This window comes from Trachemys scripta, chromosome 6, assembly GCF_013100865.1.
Source record: "Trachemys scripta elegans isolate TJP31775 chromosome 6, CAS_Tse_1.0, whole genome shotgun sequence".
In the NCBI taxonomy this organism is placed as follows: domain Eukaryota; kingdom Metazoa; phylum Chordata; order Testudines; family Emydidae; genus Trachemys; species Trachemys scripta.
The window spans coordinates 16,045,251-16,061,360 of NC_048303.1; positions in this window are offsets into that span (position 1 = coordinate 16,045,251).

A 16,110-nucleotide genomic window follows, 5' to 3' on the forward strand; every position below is an offset into this window, starting at 1 on the left:
GCAACTAGGCAGCTCATTGAACTAAAAGCAATATTTAAGGACATATTAGAAAAGTATTGAAACGGTAAATGGGGCCATTCCTTGTAGATAGTTAGCAAAGCCATGTTAAATAGACTAGAGGTTCAACAATGTGATCTAATTAGCTTGTAGATGCTAAAACTTCAGAACCTGACTGTAATGTTCCATTACTATATTCCATTGATTCAGAGATCAAAAGGGAATATTAACATTTAGATGAAACGTGTGGTGTAGTAAAATCACTGTCTTTTTTTCTCTTTGGAGTTTGTGGTAAACTACCGATAAACAGCGTCCAAAGTTAAGTGCTTCAGAGGGAATGAACAGAACAGGGCAATTATCAAGTGATCTATCCCCTGTTGTCCATTCCCAGCTTCTGGCAGTCAGAGCTTAGGGACACTCAGAACATGGGGTTGAATCACTGGTCAGCTTGGCTAATAGCCATGGATGGCCCTATCCTCCTAAACCTAAACTTATCTATATCTTTTTTGAACCTTGTTATACTTTTGGCCTTCACAACATCCCCTGACAACGAGTTCCACACATTGACTGTGTTGTATGATGAAATATTTACTTTTGTTTTAAGCCTGATGCCTATTAATTTCATTGGATGACCCTTAGTTCTTGTGCTGTGATGAGGGAAATAAATAGCACTTCCTTATTCACCTTCTCCACACCATTCATGATTTTATGGATCTCAGTCATAATCCCACTTACTTGTCTCTTTTCCAAGCTGAAAAGTCCCAGTCTTTTTAATCGTTCCTCATATGGAAGCTTTTCCAGACCCTTAATCATTTATATTGCCTTTCTCTGTACCTTTTCCCATTCTAATAGATCTTTTTTGAGATGGGGCAACCAGAACTGCACCCAATATTCAAGAGGTGGATATACCATGGATTTATAAAGTAGTATTATGATATTTACTGTCCTATTTTTCCCATTTCCTAATGGTTCCTAACATTCTGTTAGCTTTTTTGACTCCCACTGCACATTGAGTGGATGTTTTCAGGGAGCTATCTACAATAACTCCAAGATCTCTTTCATGCGTGGTAAAAAGCTCTCATCATTTTGTATGTATAGTTGGAATTATGTTTTCCACTGTGTATTACTTTGCATTTATCAACATTGAATTTCATCTGCCATTTTGTAACCCATTTACCCAGTTTTCTGAGATCCCTTTGTAACTCTTTGCAGTCTGCTTTGGACTTACATATCCTGAGTAATTTTGTATTGTCTGCAAATTTTGCCACCTCATTGTTTATCCCATTTCCCAGATCATTTATGAATATGTTGAACAGTACTGGTCCCAGTACGTACCACTGGGGGAACACCAATATTTACCTCTCTCCATTCAGAAAACTGACCATTTATTCCTATCCTTTGTTTCCTATCTTTTAATCAGTTACTGATCCATGAGAGGACCTTCCCATAACAACTTACTTTGCTTAAGAGCATTTGGTGAGGGACCTTGTCAAAGGCTCTCTGAAAATCCAAGTACACTATATCCACTAGATCACCCTTGTCTACATGTTTATTGACCCACTCAAAGAATTCTAATAGATTGGTGAGGCATGATTTCCCTTTACAAAAGTCACGCTGACTCTTCCCCAACAAATCATGTTTATCAATGTAGCTGATAATTTTGTTCTCTACTATAGTTTCAACCAATTAGCCTGATACAGAAGTTAGACTTACTGGCCTGTAATTGCCAGCATTGCCTATGGAGCCTGTTTTAAAAATTGGTGTCACAGTAGCTATCTGCCAACTATCTGGTACAGAAGCTGATTTAAGTAATAGGTTACTACCACAGTTAGTAGTTCTGCAAATTTCACATCTGAGCTCTTTCAGAACACTTGGGTGAATATCATTTGATCCTGGTGACTTTTTACTGTTTAATTTATCAATTTGTTCCAAAACCTCCTTTACTGACCCCTCAATCTGGGATAGTTCCTCAGATTTATCACCTAAAAAGAATGGCTCAGATGTGGAAATCTCCTTCAGATCCTTTGCAGTGAAGACAGATGCAAATAATTCATTTAGCTTCTCTGCAATGCCCTTATCTGCCTTGAGTGCTCCTGTAGCACCTTTAGAATCTCCTATTGAAACTCCTATTTAAAGTCAACGGATGCTTAACTCCCCTCTGCTTCTTTGAAAATCCCGGATTAAAACCCATTATGAACATAAATCCCTAATCTCTTAACATTATAAAAGGGAAAGAAATCAAGCAGGACCTTGGACAGAAACAGAATGGGGAGAGAGATGGGATGGGGAAAAGTAATCCATGTGGGGCCCAAAGAAGAGCTCTGCGTAGCTCAAAAGCTTTTCTCGCTCACCAACAGAAGTTGTTCCAGTAAAAGATATTACCACACCCACCTTCTCTCAGACCAAGAAAAGTCATAATAAAAACAAAACAAACAACTTCAAATGAACAAACAAAAGAAAAGCAAGTTTTTTTTTTTTTACTATTTAAGAGTAGGGAACAGAATTTAGGGAGAATGAGTTCCACACTGAAAGGTATGGTCAAGTGCCAGTCAGTGCCACAACTGTGAGTTACCTAAAATGATGCTTGGTGTCTGAGGCCAGATTTACAAAAGAGCTCAGTTTCCATTTAGGCACCTAAATGTGTGATCAGCACCCAGCAGCTCAGTGACACTTACTAAACAGCTCAGTTCCGAAAATCTGGCCCCGCACGTGGAGTCTGATCATTTCCAAATTCTGTCTCTAGAGCACAGATACACATCAGTACTAGGCGTCAGCCTCAAATACAGCCAAGGGCTTTATAAACCAACTGTGCCAATGTAAAAACAAACAAAAAAATTACACTTTGTAGTCACCCAAGGCAAAGGATACAGAGTGAGAGAACTATGTCATAACTGTCAAGCCAATGTGCAAAAACACTGGTGCATTCTGAACAAGATGAGAAGCCCTGAAAAGGGGGAATTGCAACAAATGAGTTTCGTGGTCACCAAGGGCACAAGTGATGTTGCGAGATCATCCTCAGTTAAATAAAGGCACAGCCTTGGCAGACTGTACCACTACAGGGAGATGTCTTCGTACCACAACGGAAGGACAGAAATCTGTCAGATGACCTCATAGTTTTTAGCCTGATTTGCTGCTTCTAAAGCAATCTTCTTAATAAGCAGGACAACTTCTCTACTGCTGCAAGTCTTCCTTTTCTCCCAGAGTTGAAGTTGAGGTAGCTGTGTTGCATATAAATGGCAACATTCTTACAAAGCTGAGGCCAAATTTGCAGGATCCAACACGTAAGTGATACAAATGTGTGTTGTCAGAACAGTGATACACCACCCAATTTTAAGAAATTATTTTGCTAAGAGACTTTATATATACACAGTGAAAAATGAGATAATGCCCTCACAGAGCCCACTACCACCACCAAACTTCAACATTCATTATTGGCATTACAGTAGCAGATTGAAGTCTCGGCTAACACAGGGACCCATTGTGCTAGGCAAAAATCTAGTGGGAGACAGTCACTGCCCCAAAGAGCTTACAAAGGAGACAGGGATACAACATACCAGCAGAAGACTGAAAATTGAAGGAGAGAGACTAGGTTGCTTACCCAAGGTCATACAAAGAATCTGTGACAGAAAAAGAAATTGAACCTAGTCTTGTGATTAAGGAACTGGGACATCTATTTTCCTCTGCTAAGTTCTTTATCTAGTTTTGAACCTGTTATACATCCACCATCTGCAGACAAGCACCCATTCCCAGAGCATGTTGAGGGTATAGAAGTCTATGAATAAGAGGGGGGTAGTCAGTCATTCAGGTCTTTTTCATTAATCTGCTCCTAGTTAATAGTGAAGGAGCTTCATCTTCATTTCTCACTAATATTCTCTGATATTAAGTTGGAAGCCTTAAACATAAGAATTTTTCTGTGTTGTTCCAAGTTGCTTTGGCTACTGTCTTTGCAAGTGAGTTTCAGCCATATAGACAATGAAGGATAGGCCCCTCTGATTCTTTATTTGTATGTGAAAGTTTTCTGTCACTATGACAAATGTGCTGTCCAGCAGTGCACATGGCAACCTTGTCAAACAGCTTTTCCTTCAGATTCACTACAGTAAGGGCTTTTTCAAAACAGCAGAAAGTGCCACTTATTGATGGACAGTGGTCATGAACTAGAAATCTAGCCATCTTTGACAGGACATTCCTTGCGGTAAGTGTGTCATCCTTCTGACTGATTCAGCAATGGGATGTATTATCTGATAGACACAGTGGCTATGTGCCACCTTACTTATAGCAACTGTCCCATACATCACATAGCTTCCCTTATTATCTAGTGCAGTGACAAATAGATATGACAATAAAAAGATAATAGAGGTTAGAACATGCAGTTGGATGCCTTTCTCTAACTTACTCCTGTCTTGCTTCTGTGACTCATTTTTCCTCACTCTGACCTGTTCCTCACTGTTAGATGCTTCCCCATGACACATGGGCAAGTAGGTTTTTAAAATAGATTTTCCCATGCATGCAGTGTCTTTTCCCTGGAAAAAATTGATCCCCACCATGGCATGTTCAGCAATATGGCTCTTGCTCATGCCACCAGCGCCAATACATACAGGGTGAAACTCACCCCAGTGCAGAGGGCCAGAGCAAAGCCTAAACACCGCTGTTATATATTTATATTACAGTAGCACCCAGAGGCCCTGATTAGAGCTCCATATGTTAGGTAGTTCAAACAGATAGTACAGTTATTGTCTATGCTTAAAATATTGTAGGCCTGCTAAGGCAAACAACTTCAATGATGCATAGACCTTTTCCTGGCTCACTGCAAAGGGATGAATTTCATCCATACACATTTTTTTCTAGGCCTTTCTTCATTACTTCCATTGTTGTTCAATAGATTTATTATATTTATCAGAACAAAAACATAAAACTGAAGTAAAAGGGAAAAAAACACCACTAGTATAAGTCAAGAATCAATAACTTAATGATGTACAATATCCCAATGGAATAAGATGGGTCACTACAAAAACTAATTTCCCCCTGCTGATACTCCCACTTTCTTGTCAACTGTTTGAAATGGACCACCTTGTTTACATTGGCCTCATTCCCGCTACAAAAGTGATTTCCATCCCTTCTTGCCAACTGTTGAGAATAGCCCACTTCCACCTTAATTGAATTCGCTCGTTAGCACTGACCCCCACCCCCCCTTGGTAAGGCAACTCCCATCTTTTTATATGCTGTGTATTTATACCTTCCTACTGTATGTTCCACTCCATGCATCTGATGAAGTGGGTTTTAGCCCATGAAAGCTTATGACCAAATAAATTTGTTAGTCTCTAAGGTGCCACAAGGACACCTCGTTGTTTTTGTTGATACAGACTAACACGGCTACCACTCTGAAATAAGAAAGAATAGCAGTCCTATATTCAATATACTTATAAAGTGGGATGCTCAGCTGTAGAATTCCAAATGTTGGGCAACAGTTCCAAGTTCTTGTGCTGTAGAGCAAAATAGTTCTCCAAATTGTAAGTTGGGAATATGAAATGGATCCAGTGGTCAATATGAAGTCGCATAGCCTCTTTCCATGTCACCAAACCAACCATCTCTCTGAATCCCTCCATTGGCTCCCACTCAGTCCACCACATCAAGTGTAAATTTCATGTCCTCGCCTTCAAGGGCCTGAAGAACTCCACTCTAGCCAGTATATCTGTGATAGGGAATTACCCATGTCTATTTACCAAATAACTTGTAGCCCTTTTAAAGAAGGTGCAGGCTCATATCGCAGAGTAACACATTGAAGTTGTGTGGTTTTCACAAAATGGACTATTTTTGAATATTTTAAACAAACTGTAAATGTCTGGATTTTTGACAAATGTAATTTTGTTTGCACACCTTTAAGGGCTTTGGTATTGTCCAAGTGCCCATGTTGTCTCAGAAGCACAGGCAGAGATATCAGAATCAATTTATGCTGCATCAGAGGGAAGGATTTTGATGATCCTTGGCTCTATTTTTTATGTGTTCTTTACTCACTTTCTGGAGTGCTCTTCTGATTTAGATCCAATTTCTCTCCTCACATTTTCACAGCATCCCCTTTATTTCCCACAGCAGCAACAACAAAGTCTTTTACTGCTAATCTGCAGCAATTGGGGATATAACATGAACAGAAGAACGCTAGAGAAACTAGGAATCTTTTTAAGTATCGGGGGTAGCCGTGTTAGTCTGTATCCACAAAAACAACAAGGAGTCTGGTGGCACCTTAAAGACCTTAAATTCATTTGCAAATTTAACACCATTAATTTGGGCTTGAATAGGGACTGGGAGTGGCTGACTCATTACAAAAGCAACTTTGCCTCTCCTGGAATTGACACCTCCTCATCTATTATTGGGAGTGTACTACATCCACCCTGATTGAATTGGCCCTGTCAACACTGGTTAGCCACTTGTGAAGTAACTCCCTTCTCTTCGTGTGTCATTATATAATGCCTGCATCTGTAACTTTCACTCCATGCATCTAAAGAAGTGAGGTTTTTTTACCCATGAAAGCTTATGCCCAAATAAATCTGTTAGTCTTTAAGGTGCCACAGGACTCCTTGTTGTTTTTTTAGGAATCTTTTTGTCCATTTTAACAAACTGAACTTTGAGTATCCATATATTTTTTTTTTAACTTGCTGGGGACTTCCTGTTGCAACAGTAGCCTTTAGCGAGAGTGTAGGTAACGACATTCCAATCAAGATTGAGTGATGCAACCAGCTGTATTTTATAACTTCTTCTCTAAGCGGGCTGTGCATTTCTCACCACAATTCCAGGAAGCATAAAGCAGTCTTCAGCTGGAAAAGTATGTTGCTTTATGGCACACTTGGTGAAACTAACCCAGCTGGAAATATTTTTTTTTTGCAGGTATTGAAAACAGCAAAGGCACATTTCTTCACTTTTTCCACTGATATGAAATGTTTCACACTGCTCTCTGGGAGACTACAAGTATTTACAGATGCTAGAGGCATGTAATGCTCCTTAACACCGGGTTCAGATTTGGACTAGAAAAAATTGGATCTGGCTTGAGTGCTAAACTCAGGGCCTTTTGTGATGGCTTCATTTCATCCTTACTGACGTTCTCTAGTGCTTCCTTGATTTGATTCCCCCTTTTCATATACTTCCTAACCCTTACTTTTATTCTTTAGAAACACTGAAAGAGTCACATTTATTATTACTGCATTGTTTTCAAAAGAGAGACAGGTAAATGCTAGAAATATTATTAATTATATTTCATGGCATGAGAGGCATAAGAACATAAGAACATAAGCATCAGCAAGGCTGATGTGTCCATGTCTGCAGTGTTTTCTATTATTCTTTATTTTATGTGAATCACAAAAGCCTCACCAGAGTATCAGCTTTCATCAGTACTCGTCTGGAGGATCACTATATAAGGCGCTTGAAAACAAAGAAAGTTTCCCTTCCATTTGTTAATATTAAATATATTTATTTATTCACTTTCTTAACTTGGTAATACTGTGCAGCCCATATAGTAATAGCCTGAGAGTAGATGTCTCATTTGTTTACAGCAGCAGTACTGGAAAAATCTCTGGTATTCTTATATTTTTAAGAGTGTGATAGTCAGAGGTAAAGACTGGAAATAACAAAAAGGAAATTGGCCACAGTTAACTTTAATGGAGTAAGACAAGAAAGAGCAGCAGGTAAATATTGCAACAGAAGAAGAAAACTAAAAAGCTTTTATTTGATAACCCATGCAGCTCTGTCTGAGTCCTGAGAACTCAATTTAGAGAGAAAGCTAAAGAATAGTTTAACAGCACAACTGTTAAAAACTTTCCAGTCATAACTTGTTTTAGCTGTAAAATGGCCAATTTTCCCAAACTGAAATCTTTCAGCAGCAACAACAACAACAACAACAAAATCAAAAATGTTTTGGTTTACAAAAGTCAAAACTCAGCTTTTTCTGGTTTAGGTTGTTTAGTCCCTTTACTCTCCCCCTCCACCCCCCTTTTTTTCCTACTTTGCCTCTGAAAAGGGACAAAAGGGAGAGAAAAAAGGGAAGATCCCTAAAAACCAAGAAAATGAAAACTGGAAAAAACCAAACCCATAGATTTTAATCAAAAAGAAATGGAAAACTTAAGAAAAAATTGCAAAGTTTATTTACCATTTGCCAATCAGCTTTAATGAATGGCACCACAGTAGATCTCCCTTTCTCTGAAGGATTTTAAATGATTCCAGAAAGTGGAAATTGTGGGAGGAGGGATGTTTGTGGATTTCTGACATATCTCCTGACCAGACCAAAAAAGGAAGCAAGAAGATAACAATGTATGTGACCGGAGCTAAGGCATGAGCAGTCTAACAAGCCTGGCTGACTACCAGCCTTGGAATCCTGTCTAGGAACAAAGACTAGCAAAATAAGGGACCTAGATGTTTTCTGACACACACACAGCCATAAACACATACCTACAATATATATGATGTTCCTACAGGAAGCTTTTATTCAACTAGACCCTAAGATTATAGCTAGTTGAAAGGGGGAAAACATTTTGAGAACATATTTTCCAGAGTGTTTCTCTCCCACTTTCCCCCCAGAAATTCAAAATTTACCCAGATTGTCAGCAAATTTCAGCCAGCTTTACCATATTCACACTGACATCGCTGTGATTCCATTTCTGTTTGTAAGAATAGGCTGCCTGCAAAGTGAGATACTAAGATATTGCAATAGCTATAGAAGGTAGATTGCTTAACTTTAGCCTAAGTTTAATTTATGTGCTGATGTGCATTTGTCACAGCCCTGGTTGAGCTCCCTCTGCTGGACACTCACCAGGCTGCTGCATTTGGGTTCCATCACACAGGCCTCTCTTGAGCTTCTCTTGGTCTGGGTAGGCTCTAGCACTCTCTCTCCCCTTGGCCTTTCTGGCCCACTTCCTGGGAACAGACGCTGTTATCCCTTCACAGAAGTGGGACCTTGCACTCTAGTTGCCCTAGGCCCCCAGGACCAGTGCTGACCCCTCTCCTTCAAGACCACCGCTGTTGATTAAGCACTCTCTTTTCGAGAGCTCCAACCACATGAGCATGCTGGTTTACACTCCAGGGAGATGTGATAGAGGAAGCACAAAACACATAAGCTTTGCAAAGTTTTGTAACACAATTATTACTCTTTACTTTAGATTGCATAAAAGATAGATCTAGGTAAAAACAACATGCCCTTCCCTGCCTCAGCTCGCTCGCCACTCCTGAGTGTTCTTTGGGACTCGGTCAGTGTTTCAGTCCCCTTCTTGAATATGGTTTTTCCGCTGAACTATGAAATCTCTCACTCTTGCAGAGAGCTTCCTTCTTCCCCAGCTGATCCCAGTCAAAAGAAACCCTCTGCTACAAAAACATTCCCCTTTGTTCCTTGCTTCTGCTTCCATTTTAGTGCTGTCAATCCTTCTGAGTTTTGAAGCCCTATCTCTGCTTTCTTTCTTTGTTTCCCCTTTTGGGGGTTGGGGGTGGGTTTGGACTGCTCCAAAACCTGCTCACTGTAGACAAACGTAGTCCAACCAGTTTTCCTAGGCTTTGGCCAACCCATCTTCCTAAAATGCTCCCATCTGAATGAGATCCATTCATATTAATGACTCTCCATTGTTCCCCATCTGGGAGGGACATGACACAACCCATTAGCAAATGGCTGACTCCACATCCACTTAGCCAGTCATTGATCCAGCAATTTAATAAATTCCACCAGAATTCACAAGTCCTACATAGACATATTCCCCAAATCATCAGCGGACTTATTTTTATTTTCATAGTTGTGTTCAAGCATGTTTTCAATTGATCACTGAAACTTCACTTGATTTTATTGTGAAAGGTGCTATTGCATCTGATAAAACCTATGATACATACTTCAGGTCATTGTTTTGGCATGCAATGTAATTAAGCTGGTTATAAATGACACATTAGTTATGTTTTGTCTCTTACCTGTTGATCTGGTAGTAGTAAAAATAGAACTTGGTTTGTTACTTACAGAATCCAGTCCTTGACTTTAAGATTTTGTTTAATCGGAGTGTAAGCAACCTTTAGTCCCACACCCCAGCCACTTTCTCAATGCTTTCCCTTGTGAATAAAGTCTCCCTGAAGATCTACACAGCACTTATAAAGGGCAGGAAAAAGACTGGTGAGAGATCATCAATAATACACTAAAAGCATCTGCACAATGTTTAGCAACAGTAAATGAGATCTTGAGATGTATGCATAGAGACATATATTATAAATTGGAAGCAGCTTTGCTGACACTGTTTAAGCTACTAGCAAGACCAAAATTAGATTAGAATTGTAGTTTACAGTTTTGGTCAAGGACTTTGCTGAGCTTGAAAAGGTCAGTGGAAGACAATCAAACAGATTCAGGGAGAAAGATTAGGCAGATCAGACCCCAAAGGGAAATTAAGAGGGAATATTTCAAAGGTTTTATCTAAAAAGATAGGACAGATTCATACAAATCATCTGCATATTATAGTTACTAGTTAAAAAGCAAGAGCATAAATTGACTATACCAAGGACATTTGATGTATGGAACTAGTTGCCAACTCATCAGTACAAGCTATTGAAATTAATCCAAATAGGAAGATAATTCATTATTTGGGGGAAAGGCTAGATGGTGATGGAGTTATACAATGAGATATAGATTGACTAATACAAGTACATATATAATCAAAGTTGGACAGACCTCATTGTCCTCTTCTGGCATTTCAAGTTTCAGTGGAGAGAGGGACATTCACAAAGAAACATTACTAATTAAAACCCATCACCTCAGACAAATGTTGCAAATCAGAAGTTGAGTTGGTGCCAGGAGCAGCCTGAAATTCCATACCTCCATTTAATATAATGTTAAACACTGAATAAGCAACATTTTGGTGAGATATTTATTATATATTCTGCTATACAACACATGTGTACATTTGTCTCCTGGTTGTTACCTATATTTTTTGTTTTGCAATTAGGCTGTTAAGCCTTTGGCCTCAGTGGTTAGCCATTATGGGGAGCCTTGGAGGGTTGTTTCTGTTAGAAGGAGAAATTGATAATACAAGTCAGGTATTTTCATGGTGCAATCTTGTTTATTTACAAAGATGTCCTGTTTCCATGAACACAATGGTTCAGCAGGTAGTTTCCTTCTTCAGAAATCCCCTGGATGCCTGATCAGTGAATTCTGTGCCAAGGAGATCGGTCTCTCTCTGCATCCTTTTAGCCTGGAGAAGCAGTTGTGAGCAGACACATTTCTCCTTCGGTCACTGATGCCTTGTAAATTCAAACTCCAAGCCCCCTGCATTTTCAATCAGGGAACTCTGTGTTAATCTACATGGGTTAGCTCTGCTTGGGCCTTGGGCAGTAGCTCCATTGTTTCCAGTTATCTCATTACCTAAAGAGATCTAATTGCTCCTCCCATTGAGTCTGAAAGAGTGTCCATTGACTTTAACAAGGTCTGTGATTGTCTTTGGATCAAAGACTCACATGATGGCAGCATTAGCACTTGCCGGCATAAGAAATCAGAGGAAGGATATGGGAGGAGGTTAAGGATGGGACATACTTGAAGCACAGGAAAATGTAATTTCCAGAGGCTAAAAGCACTGCTGTGATTCCTTTGAAGGTCTATTTCAAACTGCTGTCACAGAAAAAAAAGAGTAGAACTTAGCTTCAGAATTTATTATGTCTCCAGAATCAGGCTGAAAGGTGAGGCTGCTATATACTGATTGCATTAGCAATTCTGTATGATGGTATGAAAGGGATCCTTCCGGGTCCAACCTCTCTCTGGAAAGCAAATGAGCCCAGTTCCTCACACATTGTACCCTTTATCCACATATTGATGAGAGGTATGTGAAATATTTGTAATGAGATGCAACGCCCAATCAAAATTCATCTTTTTTTTTTAACATCTCTCTAAGTCCTCAAAATATGATCCTTTCCACAGGCAGATTTACTGAGGTATGCACAATATTTTTTATAGAAAGATTACATTTTTTCCCAGTGAAATGGAACCCTGTTTTCAAGAGAAAACAGGCTCACTTTCAAGGGGAAAATTTACATTTTTATCACATTCTTTTGATGTAAATATAGCCAGATGGCTTGAAATTTTTGCATAAAGTGAAATGTCAAGGGTATGAAATCATTCATAATAGTGAAAATGTCAACATAAAATTTTACTAGACAAAATACGGTAAATTTTACTCGGGTCTATAGTGAGCCCGATCCAACTCACAGCCTTCCTCGCTGCTCTCTGTGTCATACCAGGAACAGAACGCTCAGATTGAAAGACTTTTTTAGTGACTGGCACTAGGAAATGAAATGAGTAAGAGACAGCTTTCTTGTTAGCTTGCCCTTGGAGTAGCACTCAGCTATGGTGAAGCAACTGATGTTGAACACGCTTTTCTAAATTGTTGCTCTGCCATGTATGTGAAGAAGATCCTTCTTAAAAATAAATGCAAGTACCTTCTGAATACTTTTTGCTCGCTTGTCCTTATCCACATCAAATATTGCTTGTTCAGAATTCAACCAACAATAGGCATTTAGAGAGACAAAGTGCATGAAGAAATATTTAGATCAACTTCTTTCAAAGTCTTCTTCAGCTCTGTGCAAGCTCGAAAGCTTGTCTCTCTCACCAACAGAAGTTGGTCTGATAAAAGATATGACTTCACCCACCTTGTCTCTCTAATGTCCTGGGACAGCCACGCCTACAACAACACTGCATACAATGAGGCACATAGGAAGATAATAGTAAAAAGGTCTCTGTCTTGAAGCAGATGGCCCCACGGCTAGGATGAGAGGTCTTCGTACTTTCATTCCTCCTCCAGAGGAATAATTCGAATGGGGCTGCCCCCACCCAGGATTTTGCTGCAAAATGGTTTGAAACACCTACGAAAGGTCTTTTGGGGTGGAGCGTATCAGACTAAATGAACTTAGCCACCTCTTCCCACAGTTCCTCAAACAAGAATATATGACTCAGACTCTGGGAAGCACCTACCCCATCTTATTTCTTCTATAAGAGGCCAAGGGAGAGATTTGGGCTGTACAAAGTTACATTTTTCCTGGTTTCCTTCTGTACACAGAAGGGAAAGACTGGCCCAGAAGTGGCCATCCACACTTGCTGCTTCTTCACATAGCACAGTGGAAAAGCTTTACAAGCTGAAGAGGATGTTAGGGCTTCTCTATACTTGAAACATTGCAGTGGAACATCTTGCAGGTGCACCGCTGTAGCACTTTAGTGTGGGGTTCTCCTATCAGTGTAGATAATCCACTTTGCCGAAAGGCTGTGTCTAGATTGGTGGAAGAACTGTTCCATCGACCTAGGGCTGGCTATGCCAGGGGTTAGGTCAGCTTAACTACTTCACTCAGGCTATGTCCTCACTCCGTGGGGGGTGAGGGGGTCAATTTAAGATACGCAAATTCAGCTACACGAATAGCGTAGCTGAATTCGACGTATCCGAGCTGACTTACCCCGCTGTGAGGATGGCGGCAAATGGACCTCCGCGGCTCCCCTGAGAAAGGCGCTTATTCCTACCTGCGGTGGTGGAGTACAAGCATCGATTCAGGGATCGATTGTCGCGTCCTGACGAGACGCGATAATTTGATCTCCAAGAGATCGATTTCTACCCGCCGATTCAGGCGGGCAGTGTAGACGTAGCCTCAGTGGTGTGGATTTTTCACACCTCAAGCAATGTAGCTGAGTCAAGAAAAGTCTAACTTTTTAAGTGTAGATGAGGCCTTAGAAATGATTATGGGCGGAGAAGACTTTGGTTTACTTGAGTGGAGGCTGGGATTCGACCACAGTGGGCTGCACCCATTTCTCTTCATTAGCTGTGAGAAGATGGGGTAGCTGCTGGGCAGAGCTCTGGTACAATGAGGCAAGTCCCATGTCTTACAGAGGAAAAATCTTGTGGGAAAGCTGTTGTGAGGAGAGCCCAACAGTGATGTGTGCATGCGTCTCATGGCAGGGGGAGGATATGCCTTTTAGCAGGTCTCTTACAGCATTCACGGTGGGAAGGCCAGTCATGGATGGGGTTGCTGGGATATATCTTAAGGGAGCAGGAAGAGGAGGTATCTTTTCTGTGGCAGCAAGAATTGCCCCTAAGGTCTCATAACAGTTTACTTGGTGCTAGTGGAGAGGCAGGCAGGAAGTGAGGGGAAAATGAAGTTAGCCACCAGAATTCCTCCCACTTACACACTTCAAAACCTCTAGTGGTGCACAGCCCCTCCTGTGTATCTGGCTATTATAGACCCAACACCTATCTGGGGCTCATTCCTTTTTAAACAGAACTTGCTATTTGTTTTTAAAAAGGGTAAGTGTAATGACTTAATTAAAGCAGCTGATATTTCGATACTTTTCATACCTCTCCCAGATTGTCACATTCCTCCCCTTCCTATCAGACAGCTGAACAACAGCTATCAGCATTGTATTTATTTATTCTTATGGGCAGCATTTTCCTGTAATCAAGTATTACATTTTAAGAAGCTGATTTTTTGAAGCATGAAATGGATATATAAATACAAATCTATGACCTGTAACATCCAATTTCAAAATCTTTTATCGTGCAACAACCATCTAACAGGAAACCAAAGATTCTCATTTCTTGCAAAGTTAAATGTAAATATTTAAAAGCATTAATCATGCAGAATGAACTTAGGAAGTTATATTTATTTCCAATGTCTTGTTTTTATTAAAACTAAATCTAAAATGTGATTTTTTCCCCCCCAAATCTTTGGAAATTGTATCAAATTGCCTTTTCACACCCTTCTTACTGTTTCCTACATAAGTGTACATAGCAGCAGGTAAAATATACAGCCTATAATATACACATCTGAAGACTGAAACATAGTGCTCTAAGTATCAGGTAAGAATAACTAGGACTCTCTGAAATTGCAGGTTCCAGTCCTGGCAGGACTGACACAGCCCTTCAGTAAGTCTGATTGCAGTATTCAGGATAAGATCTTGGCCCCACTGAAGTCAGTGTCAAAACTGCCATTGACTTCAATGGGGCCAGGATTTCACCCATTGTACAGGAGGTGTTTTGAATGAGATATGAAAAGTGACATTCACCTCTATGCAGACAGCCAGTACGGGGCCTCAAAAACAGGGCTTAAGTGGTACATAGGCCTCGAGCTGCCCCGCTGCATGGAGGTGAATTTTACCCTTGCACCCTGTTTTCTGTGCTCTGACTGTAATATATATTTATCAGGGATCTGGTTAGGGTTTAGTGCCTGTGTTGTTGATGAAAATATCTAGTTTTTTTCAGTGTGTTGTGCAATGCCAAGCCACCCTTCATCCCTTGGGTGGCTGCTTTTGTATTAAACATATGTGGTCTGATCTTCCAGGCCTTTACTTCTGAGTATTATTATTATTAATTGTCTGCATTGCAGTAATGTCTAGCAGTACAAATGGAGATCAATCCCCTACAGAGCTAGGCTCTGCACATACATATATAAACAGCCATAGTAAAAGCATTGCAGTTAATAGCAGTCAAGTGAGATGCTCAGTGTTAACCAACATTTTAGGTGTTTCTTCTTCCCAGTAAATAGATTTTTCAGTACTTATAACATAGCAACACTTTCCAAGTCATTACAGCAGGGAAATCAGTCTCCTCCCATTTTGCCAGATTTATTGGGTGAAATCCTGGCCCTACTGAAAGTCAGTTGCAAACATCTATTGACTTGAATGGGGCCATTTTTTTTGCCCACCTAAATTGTCTCAGTTCCTGCAGCTACTATCTTTGCCTCTAGGAGAACAAGAACATACTTCTCTCTATGGAGTGAATGATCATTTGTGCTAAAAATTGTGGGATTCCAGGATTCTCAAATAAGTTCATAAATAAACCAGTGGAATCTAAATAATCATGAACAAATTATATATCTCTATGGTTAACAATGGAGTGAATTCCCACAAATTACTTCCATTATTATTCAAGGAGCTCTAGCTATCTGCTCTTCCAGGAAGAGACAGGCCATGGGAAAAAACTCTGAAAACTTCCAGAGGATGATGGAGTCAGAATGACTCTGGTAGCCCATGGTTAAGTCACTCATCTGGGCTGTGGGAGATCCAGGTTCCAATCCTCTACTCCATTGCATATTTATTTATACACAGTTAGCTTCAACAGGACATACACAGAGATTTACCCA